Source organism: Lissotriton vulgaris, chromosome 5, assembly GCF_964263255.1.
Source record: "Lissotriton vulgaris chromosome 5, aLisVul1.2, whole genome shotgun sequence".
NCBI classification, from domain to species: Eukaryota; Metazoa; Chordata; class Amphibia; order Caudata; family Salamandridae; genus Lissotriton; species Lissotriton vulgaris.
Genome location: NC_141693.1, coordinates 252,325,531 through 252,351,622, shown reverse-complemented (window position 1 = coordinate 252,351,622; position 26,092 = coordinate 252,325,531). Strand labels below are relative to the sequence as shown.

At 50.2% G+C, this 26,092-nt stretch overlaps 1 protein-coding gene across 1 annotated transcript in view; it reads left to right on the top strand.

The window, feature by feature from the left end:
• Positions 1–26,092, top strand: part of LOC147710631 (F-box only protein 44-like) — a 401,416-nt gene that overhangs the window by 321,288 nt on the left and 54,036 nt on the right. The window lies entirely within an intron of this gene.

Sequence of the window (26,092 nt, the reverse complement as noted above, 5' to 3'; positions counted from 1 at the left end):
ACCGCCAATCTCCTTGTAAGTTGCGGCAGCTGTTTATCTGTAGAGGTTGCGGGTATCTTGGGGCAATTGGCTGTGATAGTTGGATGCCCCATGCTTGGAATATCTCAGTTTTACCTAGAATAGATTGCACTATGGCAGCGCATTTCCATGTTGTCATAGTTTGTTCGTTCGTTGTCGAGTTAGTGCTATGTAAGAATTGAACCCGGTCTAAGTCGGCCGATTTGATGGCGCGTAGATCCTTAATTTCTTCCCATCAATTTTAAAATTTTGGTCCTGATTAGGATATCATGACTGCCTTGGGTCAAGTACTCCGGAGTGAAGATAATTTGGAGGCTAACGTTGTCTGCTTTGATGGTATCTGATATTGGCTTTATTGCTGCCTCTTCACTGGGCCGTGCCATTTCGTTGTTAGTAACGCAGAAGCTCAGCTTTGTCTGGGTATTATTGCGCTGAGTATCAGATGTTGAATTGGAGGAATCTGATGTTGGCTTTATTGCTGCCTCTTCGATTGGATACAACATTTCGTTGTTAGTAACATAGATGCTCAGCTTTGTCTGGGGCAGGTTGCGCTGGGTATCAAATGTTTGAATGTGGGGGATTGACCCAGGGTTTTGGGCTGTTCCATGTATTCCCTCTTGATGGGCTATTTTTGTATTGGTGGCTTTAAAGCAATGCATTTCGGCTTTGCTCTCTCTCTCCTTCTGTAGTTGGTTACTGACGCTTTCTTGAACATCTTTATTTCCCTCGTGATATGCTCGTAATTGAGCATTTTGGGGGTTTAATGATGGTGTTGTATTGAGCAAGTGCTTCCAACAGGCCGAGTTTATTGGATCCGTGACCAGCATCGGGTCTTTAGATGACCGCCTGTTTAAATAACTATTTGACTGCTCATTGTCCGCTTGGGCGATAATATTATTGTTGACAGTCGCCGAAGATGTTTTGTGTTCTGTCTCTTTAGCTGGCAAACTGGTCAGTTTTGCATGGAGCTTTTGCTCGTATGTTTGCGTCGATTGGCGTATTTGCCGCGTTCCCTGTGAGCTTTGGGACTTGGGTTCCGTGGTTGGTGACGGATTGTTAATAAGTTGTCTGCTGGCTTCAGCTGTTGCATCTTGAATAGTGTCACTTATGCCGGCCTCTGTCGTTTTTTGTCTATGTTGGCTTAAAAATATAGGATAAATACTGTGGCATCGGTGCACGTCTTCGATTTTTTTTTTTTATTTCTTGCTTTTCTTTCTTTTTTCTTTTGTCTTTTTGTTAATCTTTGTTCCGTTGACTTAACAGTGGTAGATTCCGTTGTTGGTTTTTCAATTGAATCGTCGCTGATATGTTGATCGCGTGCTTAGATGTCTGTAAATCAAGTGTTTTATCTTCAGGCAGGCTACTGCTGCCGATTTGTTTATCTTCAGATTTGTTTAGGCTATCAGTGGCACTATCGCGGCTAATTACGCGTTTGTTTAGATTAATGATCTGATCAAGGACCGTTGGTAGGGTGCTCAATTTATCAAGGATTGGGCCGCAAGGGCAAGTTTGATGTTGTTCGGTATAGTTAGCTTGGGCTCTTTTGATTAAGGTGTTAAGGTTATCCAGTTTTGTATTTATTCCAGCTATGTAGGATGCGATTATATTCATCAAATCAATTTGGATGTCCAATTTGTCGGATTGCATTGTTAGCGTCACCGTAGCTGTTTGTAGGGTTTGCAGGAAAGGGGCTGTGAGGGTCAGTGGCTCATCGCCTTTGGATGAATTTGTTTCTACGTCGTCTATTTGGGAATTGTTATGATCCTTTGCGTTATTGAGTGGAGCTTGTTGCCCAGAGGGGGCCGTAGAACCGGGTGCGAAGGTGTTATTGCTTAGACCTGGTGGGTATGGGGCCTCATCTACATTGAGCTTTATGGGCTCCGCGTTGGATTTTTTCTGGTTCAACCGTTGGTCAGGTGCTTTTTCGGGTGATAACTCTCTCTCAGTAATTTTGTCAAGTAATTGGCTAGCGTTAGGCCATTGTTGCGACAGATTATTAAGGCTTGAGTGGAGTGTAAGGGTTTGCTTTTGTTGCGTTTTTCAGGGTGCTATTGGCCTTATTTGCGGATGTTTTTTCAAGTCTTCTCCGTTTGGATGAGCCCTTCCGAATTGACGGTTTCTCGCTAGGTGCTTTTCTTACTTTGCCGGACCTCATTTTTGGGCTGTCGCTACTACTGCAGCTGGCGTCCCCTAGGTGCCAAGGCAAGGCAGCTGAGTTATCGTTGTCCGCGCTCTGATTTTTTTCGGGGTTATAAGTCTCCCCTGATGATGTGGGCTTGCGGCCTTTGGGTTGCAGCGGCGTTGTCATCACAGCGCGGGTCGCCGCGCTCACCCGGCTTGCAACCTGATTTCTGCCTATTGCCTCCCACCGATGCAGAGCGCTTGTGGCCTAGGTGTTGCGTTGGCGTGGCGTTGGTTGCACAGCGTGGGTCACCGCACTCACTCTCGTGAGCCTGCCACCACCGGTCTTCTCTGGGCTCGGTCTCGCTCACCAGCGAGCTGGTCACAGTACTCCCAAGATCAGAGGTTGCATAGGGAGGGTAAGACCCCCCCCAGTAGTGGCAGCACGACTTACTTCCCACTCACCCAAACACTCACCCTCACGCTTGCGCTCACCCTCCTAAGCCCGTCTGCCCCGTGAAATGAGGACAGCTGCCGTCAGGAAGAGGGCAGGAGCGGGGGTGTAGTAAGGTGCTGGGCAATGTGGCTGTTTCGGTGGCTGCTCTCCCGTTTTCGCCTCCGTCTGGAACCTGGCCCCTCTCATTGCTGTGGGGGTGCTTAGAGAAGACCTTGCCAGGTGGGTTTGCCAACAGGCAGTCTAATGGCAGGTTATTTGTTGACTAATTGGGTGATACGGGGGTACAGGAGTATACAGGGCAGCATAAGGTACTGCCTCCTCCCTCGTCCTCCTTCGCCCCCCGTCAGCCTGCCTCGCCTCTGGCCGAATGCTCTGCAGTTTTTTGTTTTTTTTTCTCTCAAGAGCCACACAACGCTGCTTGGTCAGGGTCAGGGTCACGGGAATGACAGGTCAGGTCAGTACTCCCCCCCCCCCCCCCCCCCCCCCCCCCCCATAAACCCCCCTCTAAGCTCATGCACCAATACAGCGGCCGGGGGGGAGGCGGCCCGCTGATTGCAATGGTTGCAACTGTTGCAGCGGACCAGAGTCGCTGGTAAGCTCTGTGGTGCGGCTCCCGCCTTTCTCCTGTTTTCCTGGGCTTTCGGAGCTGTGTGAGCCTGGGAGGGTGTGCGGGGGGGTGGGGGGGGGGGGGAAGTGGGGCAGTGGCGGAGTTTACCGGTCTGTGGGTCAGCGATGACGGCGCTCTCCGCAGTTCCGCTTGCAGTTCTCCTTGCCGTCCTTGCTACCCGTTTCTCCTCGCCTCTTGACCTCTGCTTGGCTCAGGTCCGGCTCAGATCAGGCCAACACCGCGCCACCTCTCCACAAGCTCTCCGCTCCAGCTCTCCGCTCAGCTCCGCTCCCTGCAACTCGATGCTCTATCTCTCTAGACTGCTCTCTAGCTCCACCACCAAACAGAGAACACCATCATTCAAACTGTAGTTTAGGAGTTCTGAACCTCCTGCCTGAGCTCTTAGCAGTCCTTGTTTTCCAGACAACATTTGTTTCATGCATAAGCCCCTCTCGCACCTCTACTCAGCAAGTACTCAATTCCATACCTTAAAGGAGGCTCCACCCTGTACTGACGGAGCCACCCGGCCCGTCCATACTCGCAGTCACGCACACACGTACACACGCACGCACGCATTCCTACACCCCGAGGGCGGGTTAGCCCAGGGGTATAAATAATGAGGCGCGAGACCGCTCGTGATCTTCGGCCCGTAGCCATAGTCAGTGTCTGGCGTGTATCATTCATTACTGTATAGTTAGGCCCCACTCTGTGGCCTAGGTGTTCCCTCCCCGTGCTCCCAGCACTACACTGGCGACGAGGCGGGTCTGCCCACGCCTCGCCCCGCATTAGCCCGTCACCTCTCGCCTCCTGCGGTGCTCACGCCTCGGCGTTCGAGCCTGGCGATCGCGGTGTTGCAGCACTGACCCTATCTGGCTGGCCGTTGCACCCACAGGCCCCGGCGAGGTCCGTGCCGCCTGGTGCCTGTCGTTGCACCCTGTGGCACAAACATCCAGCCTGCCCTGTAAGCGCTCCTGCTGCGCATCGGTGCTCCTGACGGCGCTGCCCGCCCGTCACCCGCTGGAGTCAGGCGGATCGAGGAGTTGTCCCGCGAGCCGTCAGGAAGGCCTGAGGGGGAGAACTTGCGATGCCTAAGCGTTGGCAGGGCCTACCACGTGGGGCTGGTACCGGCAGGAGTGAGCCCCTCGCAGAAGGCCTACGCACAGTGCATAGTCTCGCAGCCAGGAGCCACAGAGAGGCCGCAATCACGCGTGACGCCCGCAGGTGGCCTCCGCTCACGCCACAGCTTTTACCATTAATCAAGCTGCTGCCGCCGAAGGCCCTGGGGCCACCGCCGCACAGGCCCCACAGGTTGCAGCGCCCCAGAATGCAGCAGCGCCTCCAGTCAACGTTGGCGGCCAAGGGCCCGCTGCGGCTGCACCGCCTGCCCACGTCGGGCATGGAGTAGCCTCCCCCCTGCCACCTTTCAGTGAACTCTCGGATCCTTTTACCGCGGCAGCGCAATGGTGACTATGGATTGGTCGACTGGACCACTATTTTGTCGGCGTAAGGGAAACGGACGGGAGAGTCAAGGGGTCCCTGCTCATGTGTTATGGCGGTGACGAACTATACCAGTTGTTTTGAGACCTTACCGGACAGGGTCAAAGCTCATGATTATGACACCGCCGTCACAGCACTGAACCGATACTTTGATCCGCTTGTCAACCCAGACTATGAGTGGTTCAAACTGCGCCAAGCGCGCCAGGGCGAAACTGAGTCAATTGATTCCTACTATGCGCGCCTCCGCAAACTTGCTACGGCCTGTGAACTACCGGACCAGAGGGCAGAACTTCGGGCGCAACTGATACAAGGGTGCAGATCCGTCCAGCTTCGACGCCAAATCCTCCGGCAACCTCGTATCTCCCTTGACGAGATACTTGTGTTAGCCCGTTCCCACAAACTATCCAACGCCCGAGCCGATGAGATGGAAGCCGCGCTACATCGGCCTGGGGTGGCACCTCGTATCGGCAGTCAAGGGGGAACACCTCGACGTGATCCACAGACGCCCACAATCAGGAAATTGTGCCCCAGTCCTACTGCGGGATGGAACACCATGTCAGTGGGAAATGCTTCGCAAAAGGAAAGACATGCTCAAACTGTGGGAAACAGAACCACTTCGCGAAAGTATGCCGAAGTGGTGCCAATCGCCGATCAAGCAATTACGGGGCGAAAGGAGTGGCTCGAAGAGTACATCAACTATCGCTCGAAGATCCCGAACCTTGCAGTGACCCCTCCCTTGCGGCGTTCAGCCTGGAGGACGATGACGAAGTGTACTTTATATCCTTCGTTGGCAGGCATGGTGCCAGACGAAGACCGCCACCAATGTGCGACATACAGATTGCAGGATCCCCGGTGCATGCCCTGATTGACACTGGGGCATCGGTAAATGTCATGGACAGCATTCAATATGACCCCCTCGCCCACCTCTCTCCCCGTCTAATTCCAAGATATACACTTACGACAGCGACGACACGCTGCCCCTACGGGGGGTGATCGACGTGACAGTCACCAGAAATGGTCACCAGGTGAAAACAAAATTCCACGTCACCGGAGGAAAGCGTGGCACGCTGCTCAGCTGCCATACAGCCGAAGACCTTCAATTAGTATTCTTCGCTAATCAGGTGCACGAGCTGCACGCTGACTTGATGCTCAAAGACTTTCCCGCCCTTTTTAGAGGTCTGGGCTGCCTCAAAGACAGGACATTCAAGTTGCACATAGATAAGACCATTCGACCAACGGCGCTGAAGGCACCGGCGGGTGCCATTCCACCTGCGGCCACAGGTGGAAGAAGAGCTGCAGAAGCTCGAAGAGCTGGGGGTGATTGAGAAGGTATCCGGCCCAACACCCTGGGTGTCACCTCTGGTGGTCGCGCCGAAGCCCAAACAACCTGGCGCCATCCGCCTATGTGTAGACATGTAAATGTATACTTGTAAAGCGCACTGTGACGCCATCTCGGAGTGTCCTGGCGCTGTATACCGCTGGGGAACCCGTCCTGGCTTTTCCTGTGAAATGGTCCCTCCTGGGCACCCCCAAGGTGAAGCCAGGCATCCCCGGCGCTGATGAGGCCGTTGTGGAGATTAAGCAAGCTATTGCCCAGAGGTGCAGCACCTTCCAAACAAGGCCGTCAAGCGGGAAAGGCATCTTACTCCCACGATGGACGACATCGTTGCGGACCTGAATGGGGCAAGGTGGTTTTCAAAGTTGGATCTCAATGCGGGGTACCACCAACTGGAACTCCACCCTTACAGAAGCAACATAACCACCTTCTCGACGCACGTAGGATTACGGCGTTACAAACGGCTTAGCTTCGATGTTTCCTCAGTGGCTGAGGTTTTTCAGAACGCAATCAAAGAGACACTCTCCGGCCTGGCGGGAGTTATTAATCGTAGCGATGATATCCTTGTATTCTCAAAGACACTTGAAGAGCATCATGCTCACCTCAGGGCTACGCTGCAGCGCTTGACAGACCACGGCCTTACCCTACACCGAGCTAAGTGATCCTTCTATCAGGAGTCGGTAGAGTGCTTTGGATACATTTTCTCACGTGACTGACTGCGAGTCGACCCGAAGAAAGCGGAAGCCATTTGATCAGCACCAAGACCTACATCGGCCACCGAAGTCATGAGTTTCCTGGGGATGGCGACGTATTGCGGACGCTTCATCCCCAACCTCGCCTCCCTCGCAGAAGAGGTGGAGGAGTTTGTACGCATTCTGACGCAGGACGCCTGTCCGGAAGCCCTCACGCTCGGTGACATTGGGAAAGCCATGGAAGAGGATAAATGCCTGCGCCAAGTGAAAGCGACGCTGGCAGACTGCAGTTGGAAGCATTTTCTGGATGGGGCTAGCGCCCTCACGGCTGCAGAGAAGACCTTCCGTCAACAGATCTGGAAAGCGCAAAGCGAACCTAGCGAAGATCCCCATGGGGTAGTTTTGCGCGGTACCGCCATTGTGATCCCCTCGAGTTTGCAGAACGAAGTGGTGCGACTCGCACATCAAGGCCACCAAGGAGTGTCCAAGACAAAAGCGCGTCTGCGCAACAAGGTGTGGTTCCCTGGCATGGACCTGGCTGTCAAGGAGGAAGTGCGTAATTGCCACTCATGCAACATTACAGGCCAAGACCCTGCCCCTCACCCAGTCATCATTGAGGAACCCTGCACAGAGCCATGGACAAAGCTGAGTATTGACTTTGGTTCATTCCCAGATGGAAGGCACACTCTAGTGCTAATAGACTCACACTCCCGCTTTCCAGTGGTCGAAATAGTGCCATCTACGGCATTTTCACACGTCAAGCAGCGCTGGACCGAACGTTTGCCATGATGTCCCTGCCCTCAGAGATACGGTCGGACAACGGCCCACCGTTTCAAGGCAAAGAGTTCCAAACCTACCTGGAAACGAGAGGCATTTGACACAGGAAGATCACGCCTCAGTGGCCGCAGGCAAACGGCGAGGTCGAGAGGTTTATGCGCACGCTAAACCGAGCCCTCCAAATCTGAGTGGAAAGAGGAGAATCGGCGGAGGAATGTCTGTCGCAATTTCTGAGTGCATACCGCCAAACGCCACACTGCACCACGAAATGCGCATCTGATGTTCAGGAAGGCCTCAAGAGGCTGTGTACCGGCAGTTCCCTCCTGGCGCCCGCCGAACTTGGACCAGAATGCAACACAGCTGCGATATAACGGACAAACGAAAGAGCGAGTCAGTCAAGGAGAGCGAGACCTAGAACCCTGGTGGTTGGAGACAGAGTGGTCCTAAAGCACCGACACCACAACTGGAAGTATCTTACGGCATACGAACCCGAAGTGTGGGAGGTCGTCAATGGGGCACCATGGTGTCCGCAACCAGAGGCAACAGAGCTGTGACGCGGAACGTATCCTGGTTCAAACGTGCCCCAAGAAATCGGGAACCCGAGGAGTCCGCATCGGTGGACGGGGACATCATGGCAGGAGGACAGGCCTCTCGCGACACACCACTGAGTCAGCAGAGTGTGGCAGGGGCGTAGGAGACACTAAAATTCTGGGGGGGACAGGGACTACCTTGTGGACTTTCCAGTGACCCTATACAAATCACCGCGCGTTAAACAAATACAATCGCATAGATCTGAAGTGAAATATTGAGATAAGCAGGCATGTAGTCACAGTTTGCATGTATGCTTTATTGTTATTTACATTCACATAGTAATCAGACCAAATGTTAAGAAAACATGTATATGAATCTTCCATCTTCATGCACCAAGCAAACAAAGACAGCTGACTTCGGGTGAGTGCGTCATGTTTGCAAGTGTAATATGGTTTAAAAAGTACCTGCTGCTGCGTTTCTGGTCTCCAGTAATTTTCAGGCAACAATAAAAATGTGAAGATAACTTTGGTGACTAATGTTCTTTATTGAGAGAGATCGGAGGGTTGTGTAGTGGACGTTTTGACTCTTGGTGAGGTAGCCACAGTGGGGTAATATGCCTGCTGCAAAGAATGTGTACCACGCAGACAGAAAATGCATATCATGTAAATAGGTCAGTGGATTGCTGCTTTTGTCTGAGAGGTTCTTTTGCTATTTGCAGTTTGTCATTGAACAGTAAGCTAGTAATCGTCACCAAAGAGCTGCATGAACACTGAAAGGTATTGATTAGAACATTATGCTTTTCCCCAGTATTTCATTATCCTAATGTTGGGAAATGGATTCATTAGGATGGAAATCAATTCTGATTATTAAAGAGAACACCCAACTATGGTGTTATGTTTTAAATTCTGTGTTTGTGCTTCTCTTGTGTTGCAAAGCCATCCTGTGTCCTGGGCACTCCCTAACCTTTTGTTGACTGGTACTGGTGGTACCTGACTCTGGCTGACCCAGGCCTCTGCCTAAACAGGCCCATTGCCAGTGCTATGCTGAAAGAGGCACTTAAAAATACAGTGAAAACACCTACATACACTAGGGTGCACTATCGGTTAGGGTCCCCTATGATTGGCATGACCTCTCCTATACGGCCCTAGTACATAAACAGGCATGTGGATTGAAACTACCTTTAAGTCCCTAGTATATATTAGGGCATGGTGGTTTAGAGGGCAGCAGCCCTTCCTGTACTTGCATGTGTGCACTGCTGTAGCCTAAGGTCAGTTTAGAAATTGATAAACTACAATGTTGGGGCATATTAGGTATATTCAGGGTTTCCCCCAGGTGTCCCAGGGGTGGGGGTCGGGTATCTACAAGGAGGACCCTTATAAAATGAGATTTATATGCCATGGGTTTAGTGAAATTGCACATTTCACTACCTACATTGTAGTAAAGTGCTTCCCGAAATTGGGTTTTGTGCTAGGAGCACTGTGATGTGAGGCTCTGCAATATTTTGATATAACTAGATACCCTGAAGCGTTGCCCTGCACCTCATTGGACAGGAGTGACCTCCTTCTTGACCCAGAGAACTTGGTATACGTATCTGAAAGGGACAGAGCCACTCGGAAAATACTGCTTCAAACTTGGGAAAAGAAGGGTCCCTGCTGAGGAGTTTGATTTGCACCAACCAAGCCCTGGACTCTGAAGATTGTACCTGTTGCACAATCTAGAATTACAGCCCTGTGGACTACCTTGCTTCAAAAGGATTAAAGAGTGGACTCCCTGCAAGTTGAAGGTTAACAGATCTCACCTGGACCACCACCACCAAGAATCCCCAGCCTGGAGAACTACAAGTGAATTTGTAAGACTTTTGTCCAAAAGGATTATGGGAACGGAAGTCCCTTTCAAGGACCATCTTGGAGATTCCAGACCCTTGGAGTACATTTTGGACACTTTGAGACCCTTTGGAAAACTTCAGGAAAAAGTTCCAGAGGTTTGGAGAAGTTGGAGCAACTTTGGAATAAAGCTCCATAAGTGGACCGACTCACCCTGGCTAGCCAAGCCGGCAACCATCAACCATGAGTTGACCTGCCGTCCAGGTTCCTTCTGCTGAAAAGCTCCAGGGGCCCGACTTCCAGAATTTGATCGAGCCCAAGGTGGCGAATCCTGACTGAATCCGGCCTAGTGAAAAACGTTGAGGGACCCGCAAGAAAAAGCTCTGTAAAAGTTTCTAATTCCGAACGTAGGAAAGGTGACCGGGACCAACCACAAGAGCCAAGCCACCAATCATCAACTGTGTGCCAGCCTGGATCCCTGGCTCATACCGCTGGAAAGCTTCGGAGGTTGAATTTCCATACGTTTTGACCGAGAGCTCGTCGTCACAAGGCAAGCCTGCGAACCCTCACCAAATCGCGGTGGGCCTGAAACTTTGACTTTGAGTAGGTCTAGCGTGACCAGATGTACCAAAAGGGACTATAAGTTTCTATGTGTTATATAGTGCTAAATCTTTAAAAAAGTTATATCCCAGGTTCCCTACATTGGATTTTTTTCCTTTTAAAGAGAAAAATGTTTCCTATTTTTATAAATTGGTGTTGGATTTTTATTGTGTGTTGTGTCTTAATTATTTGCTGAATGTGTGTTTTTAAATGCTTTACATACCTGTCTTTGAAGTTAAGCCCGCCTACTCACAGCCAAGCTACCAGGGGTTGAGCATGGGAATACATTTCGAAGACCGGCACTGAGCCGAGGTAGTGGCCTTATTGCCGGGGACAGATATACATTTGCCCCTACTATTAACCCACTTTCCAACATCCAGACCAAACACTCTTAAACAATACTGTATACAAGTATGGATGACATGTGACTCCGACACCCTGTAGATGTATGTAACATTTCATAGACACAGATTTACACACCTATGATTGACTGCCTCTGTGTAGGGTGAGTGATGTAAAGTGCTGACACCCTGCACTGGTATGAGTGGCGCTATATAACAAATTAAATGCATCTGAGAGAGTGGTTATGGAGACTTGAGCAGCACTACAAAAGGGTGGTAGTGAGGGAATCTGTGGCAGAGCTGGGTTGTTGAGAACCAAGGCTGTCTATTTCATTTCAGCTCCTGCATCCTTCATCCACCAACATACTCTCCCTCCATATTATCTCACTCTTCCAGGTTCTTCCTCATTTTGGCTTTCTCCCTTTTCTCTGTTTTCCATATTTCCCTTCCTCCTTCTGCCCACAACTCTTGATGCCTTTCTCTCTCTTGTTTGGTTTTACAGTCTGGTGGTTTAAATAATGTACCTGTCTCTAACAAAGAATGCAGTTGGGCCTCACCTGCAGACACCAACTTAAATTACGCTTCATTAGCTTGCAGCCCACAAAGGAAATGCCAGAGTGGCTAGTCTGGTCCTTTCTGCATTGTATATCCTTCCTGAAGAGCAGATACAACCTTTTCTCTCCTTTCTGCAAGACACAAGGACCCAAGCTTTCTCCCTTCCCCATGACGTAGCACAGAAACATTACATATGACCAAAATAAGGGCCACATGGTCAACCTCATTTCAAAGTCCCTGCCTCCTTTCTACCCAAAACTTAGGGACTGATTACGATGGCAGGCGGACCTCAGTCCGCCCGCCATCGAATTGGGGAATGGGACCGTTCGCCTACAAAGCGGTGGCCCCACGATAGGCATTACAATGCAACCGCCACTACGGCGTTCGCAATGCCTATCTTTTACATTGGGGCAGGCGCTGCTGGCTGCATCACCCATCGCAGTGTAAAAAAAGGGACATCTTACATATATCACTGCACTATGTGGCAGCGCCACATGGTGCTGTGATATGTAGGGGGGCACCATAGGTGCCCCTCAGGACCCATGTCTGGGGGCCGGCGGGTAAAGGGGTCTGCTACGGGCCTCCATTGTCCTTTTCCACCAGCTTTTTTATGGCGGGTGAACCACCATGGATAGGCTGGTGGGTAAAGGACATCATAATCCCTACTGCGGTGCCTGGTAGGCACTACCAGCTTTGTAGGAACTACGAGCCCCTCCGCCACACAGGAGGGCTCAAGGAGCCCATTTGGTGCGTGGTGATCCAGGGAACCACCCGCCATTGTAATATGGCGGGCGGTAATACAATCACTGTTTGGGGTGAGACCATCACTGACGGGTAATGTGGCAGTCCCACCGCCATTATAATCACCCGCTAAATCTGGTGTGCATGCAAATCCTACATTGCCAACCCCTGGTAAGTTGCACTACTAGTGCTCAAAAAGGCCAATGGAGGTACCAATGGGTGAGGTGGACTGGCCTAAAGGGTCTTGTGACCTCAGTGACAGAGTCATCGTTGCTCTAGTGTGTGCTTCTTTGAATGCCTGCCAGCAAGACTGGAGGTGAACTGCATGGATTGTGGTGGACAGGCCTTCAAGGTTAAGCATACTTGCCACCGTTAGGGTCCACCTGTTGGTGCTAAGACACCAGGGCTTCTAAGGTCTATGGGGCCTTCTAAGGTGTAGCATCGGAATGAGCTCTGTCAGGAGTGTGGTCTGGTGGACTGGTCATGAAGGCTGAATATGGTGCTCCAGTTCCAAATTTGGCAGCTCTGGCCAGAGTGCCACATCCTCTCCCACACTGAACACCATACTGCCCGACTGGTAGAAACTCACAATGGCTTCAACTACAACCCAATTGTGCTGAGACTCAATTCAAATTATGCATTAGGCAAGAGTAAAATGCTACCTGAAAAAAGTAATAACACCCTGAAAAAAGCAAACACGCCTAGGGAATATCCAAGGATGAGCAAAGCATGTGAAATGAAAGCAGGAACAACATGGTTACCTTAACGGTTTTAAACTCATTATTCAGAAATCAGTAAGTGATTTTGCCTGATAAGTTCTGGACATGACTACAGAACCAGGAAGGGGCCTGTTTCAATGTTGATTGCTTATATCCTTACAAAAGGTAAGCAGTTTGGTTTAAAAAAGACCACATCACTAAACACAGAGCTGAGGTACAGATTTGATGAGCTAAAATAATTAAAACAGTTCAAAACGATCATATTAAAAGTTTTCCACTCTATCCATCAACCGGGTATTGCAGTCCCTTTAGGAATGGCGCACTTCTCAACCCTGGAAAAACAATGTTAGTCAAAGAAAGAAGATAAAAAGAAAGTAGCGCTTTCACTGGCAAACTATTTAAAGTGGTGCTAATATGTGTGGGTGTGAATAACAGCAATCTGGCCTGTCTGCGAGCACTCTGTATTGGTTTATTTGATTATTTTTCATATTTTGATACTTTTTTCTCTCCGTCCCGAGGTTGTACTTTGGAACAGAAAATGGTCAGAAAATGGGGACATTTCCAGGCAAAGTGTTCTGCTCGTTTTTGGATCCATTTACCAGGGAACAAATAATGAAAAGGAGAGACCAGAGAGAGTACGTAACAGCTGTCTCTTGAAATCAGCACTTAAGGAGGAGCGAGACAGAGACAGAAAGAGATGGAGAGAGGGGAGGAGGGCAGCAGCCAGAGGCAGAGCAGAAGCGGACACTGTCCTTGCTTTCTCTGGGTATGACGGAAAAGAGACAAGAGTTTGTTTTCCTTCTCTGCCCCTCCCAGACCGGCCAAGCCTTATTGCAGCATAACAAAGGGCAGATGGGGGGTTGGGGGGCTCTTTGACTGCAGGCAGGACATAGGTTAATTGCAGGGCCATTCGGTAGCGCTTTTGCGCTCTAATGGCCCTGTTTATAATAGAAGGGAGAGGGGAAATTCTTTTGTGCCCTCGTCCCCCGTGTCCCCCCCACTCCAAAATCTGGGGGGGATATATCCCCCGCGTCCCCCACACTTCCTACGCCCATGGAGTGTGGATACCCCTCGCGCTAGATCAGGGCAGGAAGCAGCCGAGAACAGCGAAAGCGCGACAAGCCCATCCCAGGAGCCGACAGGAGCAGCTGGAGAGAGTGCAGAAAGTCAGCGGAGCCTGAGATACAATCTCAGACCGAACCCCACCACGAGCCAGCGGCTGAAGGACAATGCCTGGACAGTGGGCCCAGTACAAATGCCCCCATGAGATGAACTATACATCTGTGAGTTTGGAGGGATGTACTGACGGAGCCACCCGGCCCGTCCATACTCAGTCACGCACACACGTACACACGCATTCCTACACCCCGAGGGCGGGCTAGCCCAGGGGTATAAATAAATGGGCGCGAGACCGCACGTGGTCTTCGGCCCGTAGCCATAGTCGGTGTCTGGCGTGTATTATTCATTACTGTATAGTTAGGCCCCACTCTGTGGCCTAGGTGTTCCCTCCCCGTGCTCCCAGCACTACATACCCAGCTAGTTTTCTGGGTTCCTTTTCCGGTTACTGGTGTTGACGCCAGCCATGGGGGGTGACAGTCAGTGACCTCAGCCCTAGCACACACACAATATCTCTGTCTTCGCTTGTGTTAGACCCGGATAACGAAAGATACATGTTAGCAAACAGGGGAAGGTAGTTTCTCATCATTTACTTCAATTACTCACCCTGCCTTTATGTGTGCCTCTTTTTCTATCACTCCATCTCCACTTGTCTTGTTCTCCTTGTCTCTCTGCCTTTCTCTCTCCCTAGGGCGTTCCCTATGCCTCTTCCTGTTTGTATCTCCATTTCTTTCTCTATCCCCCTATCTTTCCCTGTCTTTCTTTTTCTGTCCTTATCTCCCTTTTCCCTCGCTGTTTCGCTCTCACTGTCTTGCTCACCCTCTCACCATGTCCTTCTGTCTCTATCCATCTTCCTCTCTCGTGCCCTCCCTGTGTCTCCCTCTCACTGTCTTTTGTGGTCTTTCTCTTTCCCTTGTGGTGACTCTACCTCTGCCGTTTTCTGGCTTTCCTTCTCCCTGTCGCTCCCTGTCGTTGGCTTCTTTGCCTTCTCCCTCTCTTTCTCTCCCCTCTGCCTGTCGCAATTTCTCAATATTTCGTTGTTGTTCTCTGCCTGTATCTCTCTTTGTTTTGTCTCTGCCCTTTTCTAGTTCTATCCCTGTCTTTCTGTGCATCCTCTCTGACTTTATTTCTCCTAGCAATCTCTCTTTATTAGGTGTTCATCGCTTATTTTATTCCACCAGCCGTAAACGTGATGAACATCGCATGTAGTCTGTTATCAACCTGAACGTGATAATTTGAAAGCATCATTTTTTTTCTTTTTACAAATAATGAATAATACATACAATGGACTAAATTCACAGATGACCACCTAATAAAGAGAGATTGCTAGTGTGTGTCCCACTTAAAGTGGAGGTGAGGCTGGGAGTCTGAAGGCAAGGGTAAAGGTGGGTGTTAACAGGAATTATAACAACAAACAGCGCAAGAGAGAAGTCAACGTTAATAACTCCTCTTTCCCAGGCTTGCAATTTTCTGCTGCACGCGCAACTTTCAGAGGGGACTGTCTTGACTGCCACACTGCAGCTGTCTAACTTTTCGCTAGGAATGGAGAGGGAAGAGGAAGTCCTAGAAGAGCGATGGGGGCTTTGGTAAGGTCGAGAGGAGGAAAGGTAAATATAGGCAGTGATGGAGCGACAATGGTCTGTGAAAGGGAGGGAAAGAAGGGACGGGAATGAGGAAGAGATGTGGCTGAGAGATGGCAGCTGCTGCATACTCGAGCACCCGAGACTTAGCGTGCATAGCAAGACTTCTCTTGTTCTGGGCAAGGTGTAAGAGGTCAGTGAGAAATGTTGCAGCGGTTCCTTGAAATCCTTAAACCTCATTGAAAGCTTCAATTTGCGACCAATTAAGCCTTAAATAATCCAGAGCCATGATTTTGTGTGTCTATTAAATTCTTTACAAATCTGTCCACTTTGCTTTCCTCCATGTAACACCGATCTCTCCACAATCTCTTTTCACTATTCCATGTAATCCCGGGCTTCACCCACGTTCTGTTTCAGTCTTCCTTGTAACAAAGATCCCATGCTTAAGTTAACCTTTGTTTTCCTCTTCCTTGTTACACAAATCCCTCACCCAAGCTCTGTTTCACTCTTCCAATTTGTTTCATTCTTCCATCCATGTAACACAGATCCCTCAGCGAAGATCTGTTTCATTCTTCATGTAACACTATGGGGGCGGGAAGGTCAGTTTGCCAGTATATTCTTGTTTTAAAAGCAGCTGCTGCCGAGTTCCTGGGCTCCAGTAATATTCAGGCATAAATTAAAATGTCAAGACTACTGGTGATTAATCGTCTCTACCTGGAGAGAGGCAGGAGCTCTGTGTAGAGGAAGGTGTGACTCCTTGAAAGGTAGTACAGGCCAGGGACAGGGTTGTATACCTGCTGCAAAGAAAGTTTACCATGCAGATCAGAAAGTACATCTAATGTAAAATAGGTCAGTGTGTCACTGCTTCTGTCGGAGAGATCCTTTTGTTACTTGCAGTTTGTAAGTTAAAATCCTATCCTAGAACAGCAAGCTATTAACTAGTCTGTCATCAAAGAGCTGCATGCAAATGGCAAGTTATGTATTAGAGCTATGTTTTTTGGCCAATCTTTCATTATCCTAATGTTGCAAAAGGGTTAATGTGGGTAGAAATCAATTCTTATTGAAGAGAAGAACCCCTAACAATGCTGTTAGGTTTTAAATTCTGAATTCATGCTTTCTAGCTTGAGTGCCTTTGTGTGATGTTTCTATGCTTTCTGGCCTGTTTGGTTGACTTTGTGTGACGTTTCCATTATTTTTTTCCTGGGTGCCATTGTGTGACGTTTCCATGATTTCTGGCCTGGGTGCCTTTCTGTGACATTTCCATGATTTCTGGCCTGGGTGCCTTTCTGTGACCTTTCCAAGCTTTCTGGCCTGGGTGCCTTTGTGTGACATTTCCATGCTTTCTGGCCTGTGTGCTTTTGTGTGACATTTCCATGCTTCCTGGTCAGAGTACAGTGTGAGATTTCCATGCTTTCTGGCCTGGGTACTTGTATGGCGTTTCCATGCTTTCCGACCTGAGTGCTTATGTGTGACATTCCCATGCTTTCTGGCCTCAGTGCTTATGTCAGGTCAAGAGATCATTTACGAAATGTTCTTGAGCTGAGAATTCCCCACCCCTCCCGCCCTCAACACCTCTAGCTTTCACGTTAAGCTGGCTTGGTACGCACTGTGTGGGGACTAGTCTAACAAAACTATTCTGAATGTCTAATAATTGCACACATAGCTTCAGGGTAGTAAGTTATAGTAACAAGCCCAATTGGTAAACATCTTTTTTCAATTGTTTCTCTTAACCACATGGCTGCTGGGCGTTTTCCCCCCCCTGTGCTGGAAAATGCCATTTTAGTGGCACCATGATGAGCTCAGCTCGTCATCAGCACACGACACCCGTGGGTGATGACGAGCTGAGCTCGTCATCAGCATCGAAAGGGTTAAAGTAATCACTTTAACTGAATATTCTACTATTTATGAACCCCAACCCCTTCGGCCACTGAAAGTAAGAGTGACTGACGCATTCAAGTGGATTGCATGATTTAATTCAGTTTAGAGTACTTTCACAAAATTTTGGATTAATTTGTCACCTAAGCTACGTAAAAGTTGTATCTTTGAATGCATAGACTGTTAAAAATGGCATACCCCAGTTTTGTCCTTTCCCCAAGTCAGCACATAGAGCACTGAAATTGCCTCTTTTCAATGCTTTAGTGATTTTAGCTAATAAATTCCAAAATTGTGCTTTAAATGCACCTTTCATTTAATCTTTTTCAAAAATTTCACAGGGTAGGAAACCACCTATCAAAACCTTACTATGAGGAAGGCTCCCTTGCTGAAATTCAGATCAGGTATTACATCTGAGTTGAGGATGTGGTTGGAGCTAATATAGTAAGTGGGTGGAGCCAGTAGAGGAAGAGGTTGGAGCCAGAGAAAAGTAGGTGTGGCCTCCGAAAAATATTTGAGCACCTGCACTTCATATTTTACATATTAAGCACGGATTAATTTGGCATCTATTACACTGAGGCCTATTCAGGCATTTTACCTAACAGCCAGGGCAAGCCCCTAATCGGTTGACAAGCTTTCCCATGCCCAAGGTTGGCCCTGCCAACAGCACATTGTAGACTGGGGTTTGAACTGGTAATGTAAGAGTTAAAAACAAAAGTACAAGCCCCTCAATGCAAGATTAGCTGAAAATCCAGGAATTGTATCATATTTCATAGTGCACTTGGTGGGCTCGTGAAATGCAAAGTAATATTTTGTTGCAGACTTTCTTTTATTGAAGGTACGCCATATATACACAGAGCACATTTTCAAGATCCATCAATGTATGCTCTTTTGTTTAGCTTTCTACCCTCGTTATATACGAAGTAGTTAGTAAGCGGCCTTTTGACAGGAACTTGGGCTTGTTTTGAAAAAACACTGAAAAAAAGAGTGACAATACCTATCTCACACGAGAAAAGAGAAAGTAAAACTCCGCAGAGTCATTTCATTAGTGACCTGTCTGCATTGCAGCACAAGAGGGAAAACTCTCCATTCCGAGAGGTAGGAAGCACTAGTCGGCCAGAACGTTTTCTGCTGCTTTTCCGTCTTGCTACTGTCAGAACGCTATCCCACCCCCTTGTTTAGGGGTAGTCCTTGTTGAACACTGCCCACCATAATTTAGGATGGAAAGTGGCTTCCTCACTGAGAGGTATCACGTTAGCAGACATCAGCCTCCAGGAAGCGAGCGCTCAGAAGCCACACCACTGACAGGTATGGGAATGCCAGTTTCCCACTGACCGGAAGTTTTGAACCTGAAAGGGGGAGGTCACCGGACAGGGATACAGTTGTGCTCCTCTGACCAAGACAAGCGAATCACTCAATCCTTAATTAGAGGCTGAATGCTGGCAGCGCTGACACCCCCGAATTGTAGTGAACTCGAAGCTTAATTGTCGATAAAAGTATCGGTGTCACATAGAGTGATCTTGAATGACCATCAGAGAGTAGTGCACGAGCAGATGGGGTAAAGGTCAGTTCCGCAATACAAAATCTTAGTTCATATATGATACTGGGTATTACTTGTAAGTAAAAAAGTGCTCAGCCATTTTCTGAAACAGTTTTAATTGCCAAGTCGACCAATCGGCGATTTCGCTTCGTACATGGTAGTCTAGAGTCTATGTATGCATACGTTCCAATAGACCCTATTCAACCAGGAGACTATTGATTTTTAAAGCCAAAGAAGGCTTTGTTTTAGTGCTCTGTTATTTAATTTGCCTTATGTTCTGCTGTTCTCGCCGTTTACTGCCTACAACTGTTCATTTAGGCAGTTACGGCGACGACGTTGAAGCTACCGGTTGTGGGCTTCATTTATCTATACAATAAACACATATCTATAAGTGCAACTTCGAATGTTTGTCCTCACTGGGTTAAAGACAGGACTAATAGCAATGTTACTGATGGAGGTGACTTACACAAAGTCAAAGATGTTGTAAAATCTAAACATGATGCAATTTCTTTGTATCATCATGATTCTAAAAACACAAAAGAAATTTTATTTTCTGTTGGTGACTTAGTTCTTATTAAAAAACCCAACCCGATTAAGAAAGGAGAGTCCATATTCACACCACTCACGACCACTGCGCCCCCTCGGCCTGGTTGCCCCAACGCTTCCCGCCTGCTGCCTGCCTCCTACCTGCTGCCTGCCTGCTGACGCCGTTCCGATCCGGCGCCCCAGCCGCCGCAGGGCCGCTCGAACTCGGCTCCCCGGCGCCCCAGCCGCCGCAGGGCCGCCCGCCTAGATTTTCGCGCCGGTTCTTGCCGCGACCCCGCCCCCCGCCTGCCGATTGGCCCACACGCTCCCCGCCTCCAAGCTGACCCTCCCTCCCGGCTCCCTTCTTATGACGCCCCCGGAGCGACCGTGCAGCGGACGCGCGCAGCGGGAGCGCCGACTGAGCGCCAAAGGTAAGCCCGTCGGCGCTGGGCGCTTGGACCGCGCCCAGCGCCAGGCCCCCTGACCCCCGCAGAAACCAGCCCACCCGCCGGACCTACGACGCCACCACCCTCAACGCACTCAACGCCGGCCGAGTCCCGGGCTGCTATCGAGCCACCCCGAGACGCACCCACGGACCCTTCTGCTGCAACTCCTGCAAGTTCACCTGCATCCGGACCTGCACCACTCCAGCAGTGCCCAAGACCTCGACGGGCAATAGCAGCAGCCACCTGAGATGCATCCTTCTCAACACCCGCTCCGTCCACAGGCACGCCGTCGAGATCTGGAACCTGCTCGACACCACAGCCCCAGACGTTGCCTTCTTCACGGAAACCTGGATGAACGCCTCCTCTGCGCCTGACATCGCCATCGCCATCCCAGACGGCTACAAGATCATCCGAAGGGACCGCATCAACCACACCGGAGGAGGCATCGCCATCGTCCACAGGAACTCCATCCGCATCACGACCAACACCGACGACACCCTCACAACCGCCGAGCACCTGCACTTCCAAGTCCACATCAACCCCAAGACCACCCTCAGAGGCACCCTCATCTACAGACCCCCTGGACAACGCACACAATTCAGCGAAGACATCGCCGACTTCATCAGCCCACACGCCCTCTGCTCCGCTGACTACATCCTCCTAGGGGACCTCAACTTCCACCTGGAGAACAACAACGACCGCAACACCACCACCCTGCTGGACAACCTCGCCAACCTGGGACTCAAGCAACTGGTGACCACCCCCACCCACTACGCCGGACACACACTCGACCCAGTCTTCGCATCCAGCAAGGACATCGCCTTCAGCCACGCCACCGGACTCCACTGGACGGACCACAGCTGCGTCCACTTCAGCTTCGCAAGGACCACGATCCACCACCACCAGCAACAGGCTGCACGCAGGAACTGGAACAAGATCACAGCCGACCAGCTCGCGTCCTCCCTGAGCATGAACCCTCCCACCAGCACAACGAACCCTAGCCAGGCGGCCCCCAACCTCACGAAGTGGATCAGCGACTGCGCGGACGAGCTCGCCCCCCTGAGGACCCCGCCCAGCGGACCCGGCAGCAACAAAGCCCCATGGTTCACCGACTAACTCAAGAGCTCCAAGAAGAACTGCCGAGCTCTCGAGAGAACCTGGCGCAGAGACCCAACTCCGGACAACATGACTGCCCTCAAGCTCGCCACCCGAAAACACCACCAACTCATCCACGCCACCAAGAAAACTGCATTCAAGGAACGACTGGACAACAACGCACACAACAGCAAAGAACTCTTCAACATCGTCAAAGAGCTCTCCAACCCCCACGCTGGAAACAACGACATCACCCCTTCGCAAGACCTCTGCAACTCCCTCGCCTGCTACTTCCACAACAAGATCACGGACATACACAACAGCTTCAGCACTCAAGAGACGCACGCCTCGACCGAACCACCGCCCCCCCCCACCACCCTCCGCGCCTGGACCCCGATCAGCACCAAAGACACCGTCCGCACGATGAACTCCATCCACTCCGGATCTCTGACCGACCCCTGCCCTCACCACGTCTTCAACAAGGCCGACGCTGTCATCGCACCCCACCTGCGGGACATAATCAACACCTCCTTCGACACCGCTACCTTCCCGGAGAGCTGGAAGCACGCCGAACTCCGTGCTCTACTAAAGAAACCATCGGCTGACCCCACCGACCTCAAGAACTACCGCCTCATCTCGCTGCTCCCGTTTCCTGCAAAAGTCATCGAGAAGACCGTCAACAAGTAGCTGGCCGCCTTCCTCGAGACGAACGGATCTCTCGACCCCTCGCAGTCTGGCTTCCGGGCCAACCACAGCACCGAGACCGCCCTGATCGCAGTCACCGATGACATCCGAGCGCTGCTCGACAACAGAGAAACAGCGGCCCTCATCCTCCTCGACCTCTCCGCGGCCTTCGACACTGTCTGCCATCGTACCCTAGTACAACGCCTCAGCAACGTCGGAGTCCAGGAGAAGGCACTGGAGTGGATCATCTCCTTCCTCGCCGGAAGGACACAGAGAGTCCGCCTCCCTCCGTTCAGATCTGAAGCCACCGAAGTCATCTGCGGCGTCCCTCAAGGCTCCTCGCTCAGCCCAACCCTCTTCAACATCTACATGAGCCCACTCGCAGACATCGCACGCCAGCACAACCTCAACATCATCTCCTACGCCGACGACACCCAGCTGATCCTCTACCTTACCAACGACCCCGCCACCGCCAGAGCCAACCTTCACAAAGGGATGAAAGAGGTAGCCGAATGGATGAAGAACAGCCGCCTGAAACTGAACTCAGACAAGACGGAAGTCCTCATCCTGGGATCCTCACCCGCCGCGTGGGACGACTCCTGGTGGCCCCCCGCCCTAGGCAGCGCACCCAAACCAACAGACCACGCACGCAACCTGGGCTTCATCCTGGACTCCTCCCTCTCCATGACCAGACAAGTCAACGCCGTCTCCTCGTCGTGCTTCAACATCCTGCACATGCTACGGAAGATCTTCCGGTGGATCCCCACCGAGACCAGGAAGACGGCCACCCAGGCCCTCGTCACCAGCCGTCTGGACTACGGCAACACCCTCTACGCCGGAACCACCGCCAAACTCCAGAAGAGACTCCAGCGGATCCAGAACGCCTCAGCACGACTCATCCTGGACATCCCCCGTCGCAGCCACATCTCCGGACACCTGAGAAATCTGCACTGGCTCCCGGTCAACAAGAGAATCACCTTCCGTCTCCTCACCCACGCACACAAAGCCCTACACAGCCAAGGCCCAGGATACCTCAACAGCCGCCTCAACTTCTACGCTCCCAAACGCCAGCTTCGTTCGACCAGCCAAGCCCTCGCCGCCGTCCCCCGCATCCGTAGAACCACCACAGGGTGACGGTCCTTCTCCTACCTCGCCGCCAAGACTTGGAACTCCCTCCCCACCCACCTCCGCCTGACCCAGGACCACCTCGCCTTCAGGAAGCAACTCAAGACCTGGTTGTTCGAGCAGTAGCAAATCCCCCCCAGCGCCTTGAGACCTTCTGGGTAAGTAGTGCGTTATATAAATTCAATGATTGATTGATTGATTGATTGACTGCCTGTCAGGGTCATACAAGTGGCCAAGAGTGCTGTTTTATTCAAAGGAAGGGGGTGGTGAAATAGAAGGAATCTGGTTAAAATTACAAATAATCAAGCCTTAAAGATAATTTCTGCTAAAAAGAAAAGTGTTTATGATTCAGACTTGGATGGAGTGAACTCTGGTCTGGATTTCTTTTGTGACAATTCATCTTCTACCACTGTGGACAGAGGCTTTATTTGATCTAGAGATCCAAAGTCCAATGAATGTCCTCCTATTATGAGTCCAAGTACCACTTCATGTTATATTTCCTCACCTACAATGCAATCATCATCCGGCATTTCTTCTTCACCTGTTGCTTCTCAAAGACCGCATTGCAATGCTTCAGTTCCTCAAAAATTCAAAGATTTTTATTTGACGTAGTCACCTTACCATACATTGGAAATATGATTGTTACAGTACTTTGTTCAACTTTTTCTGTTGTTAATTCACATTTTTCTTATTTATTATGAACTCTTCTTTTCTTTATTTTGTTTGAAAAAAGGGGAATGAGGTTAAGGTAACAAGTTGCTCTTTTCCCTTAAAGAGCAACTTGTTATTTACGCGCATATGCGTCTGTATCTCGAGCGTCTCCCCTCGCTCTTTTGTTATTTAATTTACCTTATGTTCTGCTGTTCTCGCCATTACTGCCTACAACTGTTCATTCAGGCAGTTACTCGGGCAGTTACGGCGAGGACGTTGAAGCTACCGGTTGTAGGCTTCATTTATCTATACAATAAACACTTATATCTATAAGTGCAACGTTTCCTGGCCATCTCTTTATTCCTACAGCCCTGCGGCCGTGCCGCCCCGGAGTGGTGATCTTCACACTCAGAGGCACGAATGGCGGGTTATTCCTCTGGCAACCACGCTGACGCTGATCCTTAACTGGCCGAGTTTTCCACTGGGCCGGGTGTGCCTCCTCTTGTCACCTCCCTGCAACATCGCTGGTCCGGAGGGATGTTGGGAGCTTTTTTGTTGTTGTGCCTGGGTCAGAGATCCGGTTCACTGGAGCGACAGAGATCTGGGAGTTGAGCTGTCCCCCGCTGCCGCGCAGCTCCCAGCTTCACCAGGGCTGTGCCCATCCACCACTCTGACTGCTCCCTTGTCCTCCTAGGTGGTCAGGGCAGCCTCACTCCCAGGTTGCTTAACCCCTTCGCTGCGTGAGGCACAGTGGAGCTGTGCTTATGACGAACTGACCTTGTCATGAACAATGATAAATCTTACTTTCCAGCACAGGAGGGGAAAACCACTAGCAGCCAAGGTGTTAACGGAGCTCCTTGCCCTGATCGGAGCCTGGCCATCGAGACGGGAGCAGCGGGAATGCGGTTCGCACACGTCTCCCTTCCCTCTTTGAACGGAGAATTTGCTGATCTGGTGGAACATGTACCGGCAATGAGGATCTCCGGTGTCACCTATTTTTGGGCGCCATTTCACCAGCTTGCACATCTTCCCCTCTTGATTGCCCATCCTTCGTGTCATGCGCAGGGCCGGACTGGCCATAGCGGGCACCTGGCATTTTCCCAGTAGGCCACTAGGGTGGGGCCGGTTTTGGGCCCCTGAGCTGCCGTTTTTGTTACCGGGGGTCGGCAATGTCGGCCCTCGGTAACAAAATCGGCCGAAACCGGCCGTCGCAAACTGCTCACCTGCACTCCCCCTGACCCCAGGGTGGGCCAGCTGAGCAGTTTGCCAGGGCCGGTTTCTGTTCTCAGTCCGGCCCTGGTCATGCGTGTCCCTGCTGATGCTTCTATCAGGCGTATCCTTCAGGCTATCTTAGAAGGTGAGGGGGTTAATCTTGGGGCATTTACTTACATCCTGCAAGGAGGTTCTGCGAGCCAGCACACAATACTTTTAGCTTGACGCCTGACTTTAAAATGGCGCTTGCTATAGCCATCTAGAGCTGTGCCTCTCCTCCACACTGTTAATAAACAGTGAAACAGGACTTCATTCACCCTGGCTGCCTTTAAAATTAAGCCTGTTTGAGACAAGTTCACTGCAGTGCATGAATGAGGAAGTGCTGTGATAATGTCAAGCAGTCATTCTTGAACACTTTTCTGAAACATTTTAATACACAGTGTGGCTGTTTGCTTATTTTTATGGTATTATATTTTAATAATAAACTTTGCAATTGATGACATACTTTCTATTAGTCCTCCTACTGAGGATAATTGCACAAGCTGACATTTCTGAATCCCTATCTGAAACTCTTAAGACCCATAGTGTCTGTATATTTTATATTACTATTTCTATTTTTATTTTTTATTTTATTTTATCCTTATTTATTTGAATGTTTAAATTTTTGATTTTGTTATGGATGATGTGCATTCGTTATTTCCCTAACATAACTTGCAAGCTTTTCGCTGACCCTCTACTTTGCATACTGGTTCTCTCTAGTCTGTGTACATTTCTTAATCCCTAGAGTGCTTCACCCTACCTCCGTGGCTCCTCAAGAGTGCGTCCAGCCTACTGCTTGATTGCTATTTGCGTCTCAACATTCTTATCATTCAATCATGCACCCATCTAACCCCACCCTGAACTCTAATCTTGTGCGTTACGGACCCAATTCCTTGTACATTAATTATCCTAACAAAATGACCAGTAATGGAAAAAAGAACTTCAAGCACAGCATTCTAAAACAATACCCTGAAACACTCATTGTAGATAACTATCACTCAGTGACCAACGGCAGCACGAAAGCAAACTTGATTTTCAACACTAATCGCCCGGCTCGATGGAAAATCAGCTTCACTCTTCGCCTTCTAGTCGCCAAGCCAGTAACCATTCCCTATGGTGAAAAAATCTCCACTACCATCTCCCCTACCTTCAAAGGGGATCTCACCATTTCCATTTACAGAACTGGAACCATTCTCATACAAGCCACCGACCCTCACCTCACCACCTTTGACCGCCACTTCTCTCCTCACTAAACCAACTGAGCTTTCAAACCCTTTCGCCCCTCGCCCCCACTACCCTCACTAATATCGGGAAACCAATCCTATCTCCCTGCCCTGACGACCCTCTTCTCAACTCGTTGACTTCCACCATCACTCGTTACAATCACTCTAC